At 44.9% G+C, this 17,024-nt stretch overlaps 1 long non-coding RNA gene and 2 pseudogenes across 1 annotated transcript; 1 reads left to right on the top strand and 2 right to left on the bottom strand.

Annotated features, from left to right (window-relative positions):
- The first annotated feature begins 4,476 nt into the window (after nt 1–4,476).
- On the top strand, nt 4,477–16,395 carry LOC116548780. Its single transcript, XR_004267537.1, has 2 exons — nt 4,477–4,521; nt 16,011–16,395. It is a non-coding gene; the product is annotated as an uncharacterized LOC116548780 (long non-coding RNA).
- LOC116548778 lies at nt 4,776–5,958 on the bottom strand (annotated as a pseudogene).
- Nucleotides 8,088–9,275, bottom strand: LOC116548779 (annotated as a pseudogene).
- Nucleotides 16,396–17,024: the final 629 nt, after the last annotated feature.

The raw sequence follows: 17,024 nt of genomic DNA, 5'->3' as shown, positions 1-17,024 counted from the left end.
AATTTATACCAAAAAAAGGCAAATGTAAGCATGCTTTCTTAAAGATGAATCAAAAGCTGTTTTCAGTTAGTGAATATAAGTGTTTGACAGAGAAACATCTTTGGAAGCAAACTTTGAGAACATGTTATTACAACATATTTCTTACACACACACAAAAAAAAATTGTAAAAAGCAAAGAACATTGTCTGGTACACTGTATGTGTTTTATAAATGTTGTCATATAAATACAGCACCAGCCCTTGGCTTTAAGAAGCTCACACTAGGCCGGGCATGGTGGCTCACGCCTGTAATTCCAGCACTTTGAGAGGCCGAGGCAGGCGGATCACGAGGTCAGGCGATTGAGATCATCCTGGCTAACATGGTGAAACCTCGTCTCTAAAAATACAAAAAAATTAGCTGGGTGTGGTGACGCACACCTGTAGTCCTAGCTAATCAGGAGTCTGAGGCAGGGGAATTGCTTGAACCCAGGAGGTGGAGCTTGCAGTGAGCCGAGATGCACCACTATACTCCAGCCTGGCAACAGAGTGAGACTCTGTCTCCAAAAAAGAAACTGACAATACTGGGAAGTAAAGAGTGACAGGTAAGTGTTTCAATACAATGTAGCAAAAGGTCTAACTAAGGTCTTACTGAAGCCGTGAACTTTCTCTGCAGCAGGATGGAATACAGTAAGACTGTCTGGGGCCAAATGACATGTGTTTGCCACATACAGCTTCCCTGTAACACCCAAGCTGGAGAAAATCCAATAAGTTTTTATCCTTCCTTTTTATAGCTTCTACTGTGAAAACAGCCTCCATTAGGGTAATGTATAATTATCACAAATGATTTTCAAAAGTCTATCAAATTTAAATGACAGTGAAACTTGTTTAGGAGACCACTTGTTTGAACTTATAGAACTCACAAGAGTAATTTATGTGAAAATAGGGTTGGGCAACTGTTCTGCTGTTTGAAACCCTGGGCGGAGCACCATGTGAATTAGATGAGGCAATAACCTTATAAGTAGGATAGCCAACTTGTCCTGGTTTGCATGGGACATTCTCAGTTTTATTTAATGTAATTAATTTATTTATTTTTGAGACAGTCTTGCTCTGTCACCTAGGCTGAAGTGCAATGGCACAATCTCAGCTCACCGCAACCTCTGCCTCCCGGGTTCAAGTGATTCTCCTGCCTCAGCCTGCAGAACAGCTGGGACTACAGGTGCACACCACCATGCCTGGCTAATTTTTCAGTTTTAAAACTGAAGGTTCTCGTTCCCAGAAATCCCCTCTGTCTTGGACAAAAGTTAAAAATTGTTGCAATCATTCTGATAGGATGTGAGAGCTTTAAAAAGAAAGCTATTAGGCTGCTTGGTCTGCATGGAACTGGTAAGTATAGTTAAAATCAATAGATATTTACTGACTTTCTAATGAATGGATGACAACATATATTCCTGTTCTTTTTTTTTTTTTTTGAGATGGAGTTTCGCTGTTGTCCCCCAGGCTGGAGTACAATGGCATGATCTCGGCTCCTTGCAGCCTCTACCTCCTGGGTTCAAGCAATTCTCCTGCCTCAGCCTCCCAAGTAGCTGGGACTACAGGCAGGTACCACCATGCCTAGCTAATTTTTGTATTTTTAGTAGAGACAGGTTTTCACCGTGTTGGCCAGCCTGGTCTGGAACTCTCAACCTCAAGTAATCTGCTCACCTCGGCCTTCTAAAGTGCTAGGATTGCAGGCTTATGCCACCTTGCCCAGCCAATATTCCTGTTTGTTTTTTCTTTTGAGAGGAGTCTCGCTCTGTCACTAGGCTGGAGTGCAGTGGTGTGATCTTGGCTCACTGCAACCTCAACCTCCTGGGTTCAGGCAATTCTCCTGCCTCAACCCCCTGAGTAGCTGGGACTACAGGTGCATGCCGCCATGCCCAGCTAATTTTTGTATATTTAGTAGACACAGGGTTTCACCATGTTGGCCAGGATGCTCTCTATCTCTTGATCTCGTGATCTGCCCACCTTGGCCTCCCAAACTGTCGGGATTACAGGCATGAGCCTCTGCACCCAGCCCAATATTCCTGTTCTTAATGAGCTACAATCTGATTCAGGGAACAAGAAACAAACCACTGTAAAGTGAAATCAAGGTACATTTACATATTAGTTCAAGACAATAAGAGAAATGATGTCACAAAATGACTAATGGCCAAATCAATTTTCCACTTAGCATTGCTTTGGGAAAGGATTTCAGAGGAAAGGCACAGCTTTTACTGGGGCTGAGATATTCATGGAAAACTATTAAAGTGGCTATACTTAGGCAGGATGTGGTGGCTCACATCTGTAACCCCAGCACTTTGGGAGGCACAGACAGGAGGATTACCTGAGCACAGGAGTTCAAGACCAGCCTGTGCAACACAGTGAGACCCTGTATCTAAAAAAAAAAAAAAAAAGGTTATCCTTTACAATGGTTTAGAAAAAGTGGAGTGATTTCGATACACAGAAATGAAGGCGGAGTGTTGCAGGTGGATGGCAGAGAACGGGCAAAGCGACAGGAGTGGGAAGAAGCAGAAGGCAAATCCAGGGTGCAAGGGGGATCAGCTCATTAAAAGGGAGAGGAGGGCGGGTGCGGTGGCTCACGCCTATGATCCCAGCACTTTGGGAGGCTGAGGTGGGCAGATTGCTGGAATCCAGGAATTTGAGACTAGCCTGGGCAACGTGAGATGAAATCCTTTCTTTACTAAAAATACAAAAAAATTAGCCGGGCATGATAGTGTGCACCTGTATTCCCAGCTACTCAGGAGGCTGAGTTGGGAGAATCACCTGAGCTCAGGAGGTTGAAGTTGCAGTGAGGCAAGATCATGCCATTGCACTCCAGCCTGGGCAACCGGAGTGAGACCTTGTCTCAAAAAAAAGGTTGGGGGTGGGTGGGTGGAGGGGGAAAAGGAGCCAGAGGAGAGAAACACAGTGAGAGGAAGTCAGCATTTGATGATGCTTTGCAGTGTCATGCATCCTCTTACACATGGGAGACATCCTTAACAACCACTCTCTTTCCCTGTGAGAAGAAACACTACCTGCCGGTTGCAGTGGCTCACAGCTGTGATCCCAGCACTTTGGGAAGCCTAGGCAGGTGGATCACAAGGTCAAGAGTTCAAGACCTGCCTGGCCAACATGGTGAAACCCCGTCTCTACTAAAATTACAAAAATTAGCTGGGTATGATGGCACGTCCCTGTAAACCCAGCTACTGGGAGGCTGAGGCAGGAGAATTGCTTTAACTGGGACCCAGTAACTGGGACTCAGTCATGCCACTGCACTCCAACCTGGGCTACAGAGTAAGACTCCATCCCCCTCCCAAAATAAAAAGGAAAAAAGGAAATGCTACCCTCTCCCCTAAGCTGTTGTTCCCCTAAGTCGGAAATACAAGCCCTAAATATAATGCAGTATGGTGGCTGTTTGTTTGGTTTCTAGTATTCATAACAAACCACTGTAAAACTTGTTGTGGGCTTTTTCACAGCACACTGGACTTAGGGCAGTCATCTTTCTACAGGGCAGCTGGCTTCCCCCAGAGGGCCAAAGCGGAAGCTTCCAGTCCTCAAGTCCCAGGCTCCAAACAGTACCCCTTCTGCCTGCTTCTAGTGATTAAAGCAGGTCATAGGAACACTGAGATTCCAAGGCAGGGGAGTGTACAAGGAGGCATAGCTCAGCCAGGCTCACTGATGTGACAGCCTACCACACTCCTTCTTTAACCTCTCCCAAAACACAGAGACTTTAGGTAACATTTAATTTTATGCACTTCTGCTTAGAGGAAGAAGGCAGCCAGCAGTCTCTCCTGATGGAAAAGAGAACCTAAACAGGAAGTTAAGTCTATTGAGTCCTAAAACGGACAGCTGTGTGAAGATAAGATAAATCAAGGATCTGAAGCTGGGCGCACCCCCCACTGGCTAGGACAGAGGATCTGGAAAGGGAATGCATGTTTGGATTTGAGATACAAGGGCTGGCCAGCAGCCCATGTCTTTCCTGCAGGACAGCCCAGCGCTGTTGCTCACATCTTCAAGGAATACTAGTGGAAGTGGAGAGTTCGCCTCTTAATTACCCACAGAGCAGAGGCCGCTGCACCACTGCAGGGTTTCATATGATTATTGACCACAGCTTTTGGCTGTGATTCTGTCTCTCCTCTCCCTGTTCCCCCTCCCTTCCAGGACACAGAGAAGAGAGTTGAGTTAAATAAAAACACCCATAACACCTATTTCAGAAAACATTCTTAACAGTCTGTATGGAGTCCTTTATTCAATTTTTTTTTTTTTTTTTTTGGAAACAAGGTCTCATTCTGTCACCTAGGCTGGAGTACAGTGGGACTATCAGGGCTCACTGCTGCTTCAAACTCCTGGGCTAAAGCGGTCCTCCTACCTCAGCCTCCTGAGAAGCTGGGACTATAGGAGTGCATCACCATACCCAGGACTGCAGGCACACACCACCACACCCAGCTAAATAAAAAAAAAATTTTGTGTGTGCAGATGGGGTCTTGCCATGATGCCTAGGCTCTTCTCAAACTTTTAGCCTCAAGTAAGCCTCTACCTTGGCCTCCCAAAGTGCTGGGATTACTAGGATTACAGGTGTAAGCCATCCTCCTTTTTTTTTTTTTTTTTTTTTTTTTGAGACAGACTCTGGCTCTGTTGCCCAGGCTGGAGTACAGTGGTGTGATCTCACTGCAGCCTCTGCCTCCCAGGTTCAAGCAAATTTCCTGCCTCAGCCTCTTGAATAGCTGGGACTACAGGTGCCTACCACCATGTCCGGATAATTTTTTTGGAGGAGTACAAATACACACTTAATCACTTGACACTTTATGGAATGCAAAACAAGATTTAGCATTTTGCCTTTGTTGTACACAGCTGCAGCGGGAGCCCAGGGCGGGGAGGACGGCATGGTTTTCCTTGGCGGGGGAGGTGTGCACCCTGCAGCCCTGCTGTGCTGTGGGAAGATCAGCCCATTTTCTGTCGGTCACCATAGTCCCTCAGATGGGTGTCCTTCCAGTCAACCCACTCCTGAGCTCTGTACAGTGTTTGTTCATCATCCTCTTCCCCGTTTTCTTCTTGATCTTCCTGTTGCTGAGCTGCTTTTCTTAATTTCTCTGGTGTTGCCTTGATTACTCCCTGATCTGGTAATGCTCCATATTTCCAATGTTGCTCATACCAGTCACTCACCGTCATAGTTGCCAGGTTTGGATAACCAGCTCCAGATACTTAGACTTGGGCCATGTTCTGAGTGAGAATGAAGGGTTTCACTGGAGGCCTCTCCTGGCAAGATAAATTAGAAGTTGATGCCTCTCTTGAAGAGTTTCTTTCTCTCAGGAGACTTTATTTCCTGGTCAATGCTCTCAATCTCTTCTAAGCTGATATCAATCCACCTCTGAAGGTGAAGATAAGATTCATGAACAATGCTCATCATCTGCTTGACCACTTTCCACAGCAGATTTCACTGCAGACAACCTATGCTCCAAATCCTTCTTCTGCTTGTGTCTCTCTATTTTAGCCTGTCTTTGAGATGCCATAGCCACGAGGCTAGGATAAGCCATAGAGGAATTAGCAGTGTGATTTTCAGCTGAGTTGTTCTTGACTTTGGGCAGCTTAGACTCTGCCACATGATAGCAATGGCACTCAGTTAAGTCGTTTATAAAGTGTTCTCGAGCCTGCTGCAAATGATCTAGACACTTGCTGGGGTTGACTTATTTCATAGTGAGGGCTCCTTGAAATGCTCGCACCAAATAGGTACTTCAGGTCGGTGGGACCAATCTCTTCCAAGTCTTCATTTTGGCTGAATAAGTCGAGCTGCGATAACATTTAGGCAGCCTTCTCAAGGAGGTCCAGGCGCTTGAACACCTTCTCCTGGACTATCCGGGAATCGGCAGGTGCAGTCGCTACTTCTACTTCGTCCAGAAGCTGTTTCGCTGGTTTCAAACAGCTTGGGGAGCTGCAGCAGCAATAACTCACCTTCAGCAGCCATCCTGGGGAGGGAGGAACCCCAATTTTTGTATTTTTGGTAGAGATGGAGTTTCACCATGTTGGCCCAGCTGGTCTTGAGCTCCTGACCTCAGGTGATCCACCCGCCTCGGCCTGGGTGGGATTACAGGCATGAGCCACCACATCCAGTCTGATCTGCCTTCTTGACCTCCCTTCTCTTTAAAAAAATTTACTTTTCCAATAAAAAGAAGACTCCCTATTCAATAAATCATGCTGGGATAACTGGCTAGCTATATGCAGAAGATTGAAGCTGGACCCCTTCCTTACACCATATTCAAAAATCAACACAAGATGAATTAAATATTTAAATATGAAACTCAAAAGTATAAAAACCCTGGAAGATAACCTAGGCCATACCATCCTGAACATAGAAATGGGCAAATATTTCATGATAAAAACACCAAAAACAATCACAACAGAAGCAAAATTTGACAAGTGGGTTCTAATTAAACTTAAGAGCTTCTGCGCAGCAAAATAAGCTATCAACAGAGTAAACAGACAACCTACAGAATGGGAGAAAATATTTGCAAACTATGCACTTGACAAAAGTCTAATATCCAGCATTTATAAGAAACTTAAACAGATTTACAAGAGAAAAACAACTCCATTAAAAAGTGGGCAAAGGAAATGAACAGACACTTTTCAAAAGAAGACAGCTATGTGGCCAACAAGCATATGAAATAAAGCTTAATACCACTGATCATTAGAGAAATGCAAATCAAAACCACAATGAGATAACTCTTGGGTGCTGGGCTTAATACCTGGGTGATAAAATAATCTGTACAACAAACCCCCATGACATGAGTTTACCTATGTAACAAACTTTCACATGTACGCGCGCGCGTGTGTGTGTGTGTGTGTGTGTTTAAAGATGAGCAACTTTTTGGACATGAAATCCCCTCCACCCCTCCAAAAAGTTGTTTTTCCCATTTATACCAGCCACTTACTCCCATTGCTTGTCTCCTGCAGGCATCCCATTCTGGCATGATTGAGATGCGCTCTTGAATATACATATATCCTTGCAATGCACATAGTGGTGCCGTGTTTGTGCTTAGTATGGATAAGTAAGAAAGGGGAAGGGAAAAATATTAAGGGGCCCACAGATGAGCCATTTTCCCCATTTAAGAAGCTTTACAGATGTCCTACTCAATGATTTCTATTCCCATCTTGCCAGTCAAAATTTTGCCACTTGCTCATGCCTATTCACCTGGGATACTAGGAAAAGTAGTTTTCTTAAGCTGGTCATATTGACATTTGCAATAAAGTAAAGGTTTCATTGGCAAGGAAGAAAAGAGAAGTCTTAGTTTGGGCTTGGTCTGATTGTGACGCTGAATAAAAGTCTTTTTTTAAAATGTGCTGTATAAAGTTAGTCTATTCTGAAGCCATCTTGGTAAATTTCCCCAACAGCGTAAAGTTAGAATTTCTTCAGGGTGATGCCAGGTTCCATTTGGAATTTATATACAACCTGCTTGGGTGGAGAAGCCATTGTCTTCAGAAACCTTGGTGTAGTTGAACTGATAGTTACAGTTGTGACCTGAAGTTCACCATTAAAAGGGATTACCCAAGCAAAAATAATAATAATAGAATATCATAGACTATATGCTATAATAGAACATAATAGACTGAATGGTTTAAACAATGGAAGTTTACATCTCACAGCTCCGGAGACTAGGAAGTCTCAGATAAGGTGCTGGCAGATCCAGGTCTGGTGAGGGGCCACTTCTTGGTTTGTAGATGACTGTCTTCTTTCCTCAAATGTTGGTGAGCAGAGAGGAAGATCCTGTGTCTCCTCCTCTTTTTTTTTCTCCTTTTTTGAGACAGAGTCTCACTCTGTCAACCAGGCTGGGGTGCAGTGATGCGATCTTGGCCCACTGCAACATCTCTCTCCCGGGTTCAAGTGATTCTCCTACCTCAGCCTCCCGAATAGCTGGGACTACAGGCACATGCCACCACACCCAACTAATTTTTGTATTTTTAGTAGAGACGGAGTTTTACCATGTTGGCCAGGCTGGTCTTGAACTCCTGACCTCAGGTGATCTGCCCACCTTGGCCTCCCAAAGTGTTGGGATTACAGGGATGAACCACCTGCCCAGCCTCTTTTTTTTTTTTTTCATTCATTCAAATATTTATTGAGCAGCTAAAAAGATAGAAAGGTGATTTAAAACATGGTCAGAGGTGAGGCAAATGCACAAGTAATAGAAAGTAAAGGGCAAGGTTCACTGAATCACAGCAATCAGAAGAAAGTGCTTTAGGGAACCAAGAGTGAGATTGTTTCCTGAAGAGGCATGGGTGGCAAATCAGAAAAGGGGATTGAGATTAAAATAGACTTCAGTCTGGATTATTGATGACACTCATTATGGACCACATTTGCCTCTCTTTTTTCTTTCTCTCCATCTTTGGGCTTTATTTACTGGTAGTGCCCAGGATTGCTCAATGTGTTTTTTCTATACTTGCTTGCATTTTTGCTTGAATGTCTTCTACAGAACTAGGTCCTTTTGGTGTTTTAGGAGTTTTTTTCCTGTTTTTTGAAGGATTCTTGTCCTTTTGATCTTGGTGGTGATGATGGTTTTGAGTCTTTTCCATTCTGATTTGACTTTCGTGCATTTTTGGCTGGAGTATCTCATATAGATTTCCTCACTGGTGCTTTTTCTTTAGCTTCCTCATCATCAAAATCATCATCATCATAATCTTCATCAGCAGCAAGTTTTAGTTTTTTTCTGTAGAAGCTGGCTACCACCTCCAGGAGCAGACCACTTTCCAGATATACTTCAGAGTTTCGAATTCTCCTCCTCTTCATCTTCTGACTCTGTATCTTCCTCCACAGCTACTAAGTGCCGTCCACTAATATGCAGTGGCCCTGAACCACACTTCAACCGTAAGACCACTGGTGGTGTTATTTCAATGCCCCCCAAGGGAAACTGTTGGCTGTACAGATATTTTCAAAGTTGCCAGTGTTACTTTAATGGGACTGCCTTCGTAATTCATTGCCTCTGCTTCAACAATCTGCAATTCATTCTTTGCACCAGCCCCTAAACTGACCGTTCTTAAAGATAACTGTTGTCCATTTCATCATTATCCACCTTAAGTGATCATCTTTGTTGGCCTTTAGTTCACAACCAAAAAGATAGTTCTGGGACCTCAGGGGGCTCATGTCCATGTCCACTGAATCTTCCATTGGGTGGCAGCAAGCACTTAGGAGGGAGAGAAGGCAGACAGAGATAAACAACCACTGCTCAAGAGAACAGCCATGCAGGAACGAGTCACACCAGGCGTCTCCTCCTCTTTTTATAAGGGCATAGATTCCATCACAAGGGCTCACTCTCATGACCTCAAATAATGCTCATCACCCCCAAAAAGCCCCATCTTCAAATGCCATCACATTGAGGGTTAGGATTTCAATATATGAATTTTGGGAAGACAAGCATTCAGCCTGTAGCAGGGAAATGGCAGTGGGTAGACATCTAGCTGTCTCTGTCACCTATAGGAATAAGGAAGGGACTGTCAGACATTTCCTGGTCTCCTGGGTCACCATGGAAGAGCAGAGTCAAGGAAACAGAGAGTCAGGAGAAAGAGGGCCAGTCAGCTTCATCCGATCTGCATCCACTGCCTCAGGAACAGAAATCATCAGGAGTGACCACCGGGAATGTTCCTTCACCACAGATGTGTTTCACCCTGGAGGAAACTTGGCCAGATGATCTTGGGATGGTTTTAGAAGCAAGAGAGGAGCAGGGAAGTGGCAGATGAGAGATGAACAACTTGAGAACATGAACTACAAGTGAGAGTGGGGGACGTGGGCTTACCCCTCTCATTTTCTTTCCTTTTACCTTCCTTACAAGGGCAATTTGCCTTGTTTCACTTGAAGCATATCCCCAGCACGTAGGTCAAATGAAAAATGTTTATAAATTAAATGCAAATATAAAGGTAAGGACAATTGTGGTGACTACTTTGTAAAAGTCACCACTTAAGAAAAGTAGGGAACAGCTAAACACATTTCAAGGCACTCAACAACAACAACAACAAACAAGAAAAACCCTCACTTGTTAAACATGCACATATGCATAAATATTGACATGACACATTTAAAGATTGTAATTCTAGGTGAATTGCCAATTTTTTTTTTTTTTTTGAGACGGACTTTCGCTCTTATTGCCCAGTCTGGAGTGCAATGGCGCTATCTCAGTTCACCACAACCTCCGCCTCCCAGGTTCAAGAGATTTTCCTCCCTCAGCCTCCGGAGTTGCTGGGATTACAGGCATGTGTCACCACATCCAGTGAATTTTGTATTTTAGTAGAGACGGGGTTTCTCCATGTTAGTCTGGCTGGTCTCGAACTCCCTACCTCAAGTGATCCACCCACCTCAACCTCCCAAAGTGCTGGGATTACAGGTGTGAGCCACCGCGCCCAGCTGAGTTGCCGAATTTTTTTTTTTTTTTAAGTTATCTTTATTCTAAGGCGCCAATCCCAGCATTGCAAATGGCTTGATTTGCTTTCAGTGTTTTGTTTTTTTTTTTTAAAGACGGGATCCCGCTATGTTGCCCAGGCTGGAGTGCAGTAGCTATTCACAGGCGCGATCCCACTACTGATCAGCACAGGAGTTTTGACCTGCTCCATTTCCGAACTGGGCCGGTTCACCCCTCCTTAGGCAACTTGGTGGTCCCCCGCTCCCGGGAGGTCACCATATTGATGCTGAACTTAGTGCAGACACCCGATCGGCATAGCGCACTACAGCCCAGAACTCCTGGAATCAAGCGATCCTCCCACTTCAGCCTCCCGAGTAGCTGGGACTACAGGCACATGCCACCGCGCCCGGCGCTTTCAGCGTTTTTTCGGTCTAATCATCAGTGTGGATTTGTTCTTGCACTCTTATTTATTCTTGTATCTGCAGTTGCCTCTTGAGTGTAGTGAAGGGACATTTCACTGCAGCCCAGTTTCATCCTCTGTGAAAACTGTAAAGGGAACCCTGGGGACATGTTATTATTATTATTATTATTATTACTCCATTGCTTTTCAAGCTCTAGCACTAAAGTCTTGCTAACCTATATTGAGATGTGCTGGTGATTCTTTTCCCCGATGTAGAATCAACAAGCATATCCGTGGCTCTCAGCACAGCGCTCACTTCACCATGCCAACTGAGAGGCTGAGAAGTTGGCAGGGAGGGTAAAGATCAAAGAGAAAGGCAGCAGTAAAAGTTACATCACTTGGCCGAGCGCAGTAGCTCACTTCTGTAATCCCAGCGCTTTTGGGAGGCCAAGATGGGTGGATCACCTGAGGTCAGGAGTTTAAGAGCAGCCTAGGCAACATGGTGAGACCCCATCTCCACTAAAAATACAAAAATCGTCCAGGCATGGTGGTGCACACCCATAATCCCAGCTACTCAGGTGACCAAGGTACCAGAATCGCATGAACCTGGGAGGCGGAGGTTGCAGTGAGCTGAGATTGGGCCACTGTACTCTGTTGCATGGGCGACAGAGAGAGACTCTGTCTCAAAAAAAAAAAAAAAATAAGTTACAACACTTAAGTCTTCCTGACTCCACTCCATTTGGAGGTGCTAAGTTTCCAAAGACACCTAAGGTACAATCGATGATTGCTACGGTCTGAATGTTTGTGTCCTTCCAAAATTCGTATGTTGAAATTCTAACCCCCAAGATGATGGTAGTAGGAGGTGGGGCCTTTGGGAGGTGATTAGAAGAAGAGCACACAGCCCTCACAAATGAGATTGCAGAGAGCTAGCTAGCCCCTTCCACCATGTGAGGATACAGTAAGAAGATAGCCCGCTACCGCTAGCCATGAACTAGAGGACAGGCCTTCATCACACATCAAACCTGCTGGCATCTTAATCTTGGACTTGCCAGCATCTAGAACTGTGAGAAATAAACTTCTGTTGTTTATAAGCTACTCAATTTATGGGATTTTGTTACAGTAGCTTCAAGGGACTAAGACAATGGCTATGTATTTGTTTCTAAGCCATACCAGTGTGTCCATGACTTAGTCACTTGAACAGAAGCACAGCAGAGATGAACTTAGATCCTTTTCATCCTGCTTGAGAAGACCTAGTTAAATGGGGAGAAGAATGGGCTCCTTGACAGTCAGTCTTTCCAGAACATTCTCAAACCTTCAGACTGTGCCTGTCACATCTTTGCCCTCACTATCACTGTTTCTTTGCTTTGGCAAGTGAGAGCTACTTCCTGCAGTCATTAGATTTCTCTCAGCAATGTCTTGTCATCAGAAAAACCAAGCCTCTAAGATGCTTGCATCCATAAAATCCATTTGGCTCCAAAAAAATCTATCTTATCTCATTGCTCCTGGCAATCGGGTTTATGTGTCTAATTTCCTCAAGCCAATTTACAAGCATTACAGTCTCGTAATTACATAGTTCTCTGTATCCCAAGCCCAGGAATCAATTTGGTGAGTTGGTGCATGCCCCAGGGTTTACTTCGGCTGCCGTCCATCACGCCTCTCTTTCTTCTTAGAAAAGCATCAATTCATCCAAGACAGAAAACTGCTACTAAGCAGGCCAGGACAATTCTCAAGGTGCCAATGACTAGTGTGAGACAGTGGGGGATGGGGAACTCCTCTATTTTCTTTCTCCAGTTCTCCTAGATCCAGATCCACAGCCTGTTCTTGCCTAGGTATAGAAGGCCCTATGCAGAACTGCAAAGCCTGCAAAGAATCTGTACCTGGGGCTTCTCTATTCTGTCTTTTCTCCACTCAGGGAGCCTCCTTCCCAACTTCCACGTACCTGCTACTTTCTACCTCTCCATCCAACCTATCTCTTGTTTTAAAAATGCAAAGCCTGGGTGTGGTGGCTCATGCCTGTAATCCCAGCACTTTGGGAGGCCGAGGCAGGAGGATCGTGAGGTCAGGAGATAGAGACCATCCTGGCTAACACGGTGAAACCCCCATTTCTACTAAAAATACAAAAAAAAAAAATTCCTTCGCACTTTTGGTCAGCTCAAAGGATAAAAGGCTGATAGTAACGCAAAATATTTCTTTTTCTCAAATCTGTCTCCATTTTAGCAAGGAATAAGATTTCAGGCTAAAGAAATGGAGGGAGAATTGACAGTGGAATACCAGGCATCACCCAGCAACAGCAGATGGGGAAGATTTGCAGGGAGCTGCTTGGGACTCTAAAATCACACGTGGAGGCAAAGGTAAAATCCACCTACTCTTAAAATCAGCCCCGTCTACAGGCTTTGAAGCAAAAATGCCTGACTTTGTTTTGGGTTAGATCCTACAGCGATTCTTCCAGCCCGGAAAAAATCCCCCATGGTTTAACAACCTTATAATCTCTAGTGATGATTACACAAAGGCACCTCTTGGGATTTCCCACAGGCTGCCTCCCCACTGCCCCTACTATCTCATCTTCTCCGTCCCAAACACACATGGATCCCTGGCTAAATAGATTTCGCTCTTGGATTATCTTACCACCCCCCTGCTCAGGGTGTTTGGCAACATTGGATATATCATGCTTGGATGTGAATCAAATGGCTGAATCCACTGACCATATATTCAGCCTCCATTTCAGTCTTTATGATATGCGCTAAGGAGTCAGAGATGAAACGACTCAGTCCCTACCATTGATGAGTTTATAGCCCAGGGTGGTAGACAGTCATGTGAACAGATTAAAAACTAGTGTAGCTTGAACAAATTTCAATACTCATACTTGGGTATGCAGGAAACAAAGCTTTTCTAATTTTTGTTCTATGTAAACTTGATTATTATTACTATTACTTTTTGAGATGGGATCTCACTATGTTACTCAGCCTGGTGTCTAACCCTTGGGCTCCAGCAATCCTCCCACCTCAGCCTCCCCAAGTAGTTGGGATTACAGGTGAGCACCACTGTGCCCAGCTCAATAAACTTGATTTATAACTTGAGTCCCCATTCTGCCTAGTGGCAGAAATGTAATCTTTAGCCAACAGGGCTTTCTTAGCTGATCAAACTCTTGCCTCTCTCCTCCTCACCCCAGAGCTGTATCTCAATTCCGAGTGCTATGTTGGTGCATTCTGGTGAGGTCGGGGAGGGACTAGGTAGTGTCTAGGGCTCAATGGCCACATTTATTTATTTTAATAAATGTTAATTTTAAAATTAGAGACAAGGGTCTTACTACATTGTCCAGGCTGGTCTTAAACTCCTGAGCTCAAGTGATCCTCCTGCTTCAGCCTCCCAAAGTGCTGGGATTACAGGCCTGAGCCACCATGCCTGACCTCAATGGCCACATTTTATCCGGCCTTTGGTTGTTCTTCATCTTTCTCACTGGAATCTCTTTTTTTTTTTTTTTTTTTTGGGGACGGAGTTTCGCTCTTTTTACCCAGGCTAGAGTGCAATGGCGCGATCTCGGCTCACCGCAACCTCCGCCTCCTGGGTTCAGGCAATTCTCCTGCCTCAGCCTCCTGAGTAGCTGGGACTACAGGCACGCGCCACCATGCCCAGCTAATTTTTTGTAGTTTTAATAGAGACGGGGTTTCACCATATTGACCAGGATGGTCTCGATCTCTTGACCTCGTGATCCACCCGCCTCGGCCTCCCAAAGTGCTGGGATTACAGGCTTGAGCCACCGCGCCTGGCTGGAATCTCTTGAGATGTTTATTTTCTCATCAGATCTGTGGTCAGAATGTTCAGGGGATTATCTGCTACCATTTCCTTCTTCCTAATCCTAAATCATCTCTCTCTCAGCTGCCTTCACATCTCTCCCAGGGAATGGAAAATATTTGGCTGCTTGTTCACCTGCCTGGAAGGCTATAGGTAGGGTAGCGGGACAGTTTCATGTACTTTTGTGACCTATGCCCAGTCCATGCTGGATGCAAGAAGCCTATATAAGACTGACTTTTGTTTTGTTTTATTTTTTTGAGACAGAGTCTTGCTCTATTGCTAAGGTGGGAGTGCAGTGGCAGATTATGTCTTACTGCAGCTTCGATCTCCTGGGCTCAAGCCATCCTGCTTTCTCAGCCTTCTGAGATTAGCTGAGACTACAGGCACATGCCACCAGGCCTGGCTAATTGTTTTATTTTTTGTAGAGGTGGGATGTCATTGTGTTGCCCAGGCTGGTCTCAAACTCCTAGCTCCAAGCAATCCTCCCACCTTGGCTTCCCAAAGCACTGGGATTGCAGGTATGAGCTCCGTGCCTGGTGGAGACTGATGTTTAACAACAGATTCCCTCCACTTCAGAGACCCAAGCCAATCTGGAGTTTCTTTTATTTCCCCTTGCTCCTCTTCAGGCTTGGAATGGTGCAAGAAAGGATACTCATCGAAATTATTTCTGTTCCTCCACCCTGTCAGGGGATCTTATATCCTCTAGAGTGGGGTAAACTTTTTTTAAATTTTTTTGAGACAGAATCTTGCTCTGTTGTCCAGGCTGGAGTGCAGTGGCATGATTTCGGCTAACTGCAACCTCTGCCTTTCAAGTTCAAGTGATCCTCCTGTCTCAGCCTCCTGAGTAGCTGGGATTACAGGCACTTGAAACCATGCCTGGCTAATTTTTGTATTTTTAGTAGAGATGAGGTTTCACCATGTTGGCCAGGCTGGTCTGGAACTCCTGACCTCAAGTGATCGACCCGTCTCAGCCTCCCAAAGTGGTGGGATTACAGGCATGAGCCACCACGTCCTGCCTTGAGTGGGGCAAACTCTTATATGAGCATGTCTTCTTCCAAACTTACTGATGATAGAAATACTTTACTCTTCTAAATTCTTTGGGATTTTAGCTTCTGATATTCAAAAGCCAGATTCTGATGCTCAAAAGAAAGGATTTTTAGACTAAATATATTTTCCTTCAGGCTACTGTTTCTGGAATGAGTTTCATAGTCTTTTTTTTGTTTTTGAGATGGAGTTTCGCTCCTGTCACCCAGGCTGGAGTGCAATGGCACAACCTCAGCTTACGGCAGCCTCCTCCTCCCGGGTTTAAGTGATTTTCTTGCCTCAGCCTCCTGAGTAGCTAGAATTACAGTGCCTACCACCACACCCAGCTAATTTTTGTATTTTTAGTAGATACGGGGTTTCGTCATGTTGGCCAGGCTGGTCTTGAACTCCTGACCTCAGGTGATCCACCTGCCTCAACCTCCCAAAGTGCTGGGATTACAGGCATAAGTGATTGCACCCAGCCTCACAGTCTACTTTTAAATGGAAAAACCAAAAAAAACTCTCCTTTCTTGTCTGTATTTTTTTCTCTACCAACCCTATGCTAAGGGCAGTGAACACAGAACATCACCACTACTGCTCAGATAGGAGTAGGGGGGAGGGGGCAGAAAGTGTCAGATAGTCTCACTGAGATGCACTAACACCTCCACTATACAAGCTAAAATTTAGGTCAGGCATGTGGCTCACTCCTGTAATCCCAGCACTTTGGGAGGCCAAGGTGTGTGGATCACTTGAGGTCGGGAGTTTGAGACCAGTCTGGCCAACATGGCGAAACCCCATCTCTACTGAAAATACAAAAATTGGCCAGGCGTGGTTGCACATGCCTATAATCCCGAGTAGCTATTCGGGAGGCTGAGCCATGAGAATTGCTTGAACTTGGCAGGCAGAGGTTCCAGTGAGCTGAGGTTGTGCCATTACACTCTAGCCTGGGAGACAAGGTGAGACTCTGTCTCAAAAAAAAAAAAAAAAGTAGCTGGGTGTGGCAGTGTGTGCCTGTAATTCTAGCTACTGGAGAGACTGAGGCAGGAGGATTGCTTGAGCCTGGGGGTTAGAGAGAACCCTAGGCAACATAGTGAGACTCAATCTCAATTTAAAAAAAGGAAGGGAGTTGGCCAAGGAGAGACCAATAACTGCAAGACTTATCTAATAGAAGAGACACTTACTGGAAAAACATTGGAAAGTGAGCTGAGAGATGGGAAGAGAATCAACAGTGAGTAGGGGAAACTAGGAGAGAAAAAAAAGATACATTCCCACTATGGAGCTCACAATCCACGGAACCAGTTAGAGCAGGAGGAAAATGTGTCTCCAGTTACAGAGAAAGAATAATCTACGCCAAAGAGTTAGAAGATCTAAGAGTTTCTTTCTGGTTTTTCCACTTTTGCACAATTCTTTTCCCAAGGCCTGAACTCTCTTTCT

The sequence above is a fragment of the Sapajus apella genome, unplaced genomic scaffold (assembly GCF_009761245.1).
Source record: "Sapajus apella isolate SASKATOON/1434 unplaced genomic scaffold, GSC_monkey_1.0 scaffold5, whole genome shotgun sequence".
NCBI lineage: Eukaryota > Metazoa > Chordata > Mammalia > Primates > Cebidae > Sapajus > Sapajus apella.
This window is presented reverse-complemented; position numbering and strand designations above follow the sequence as displayed.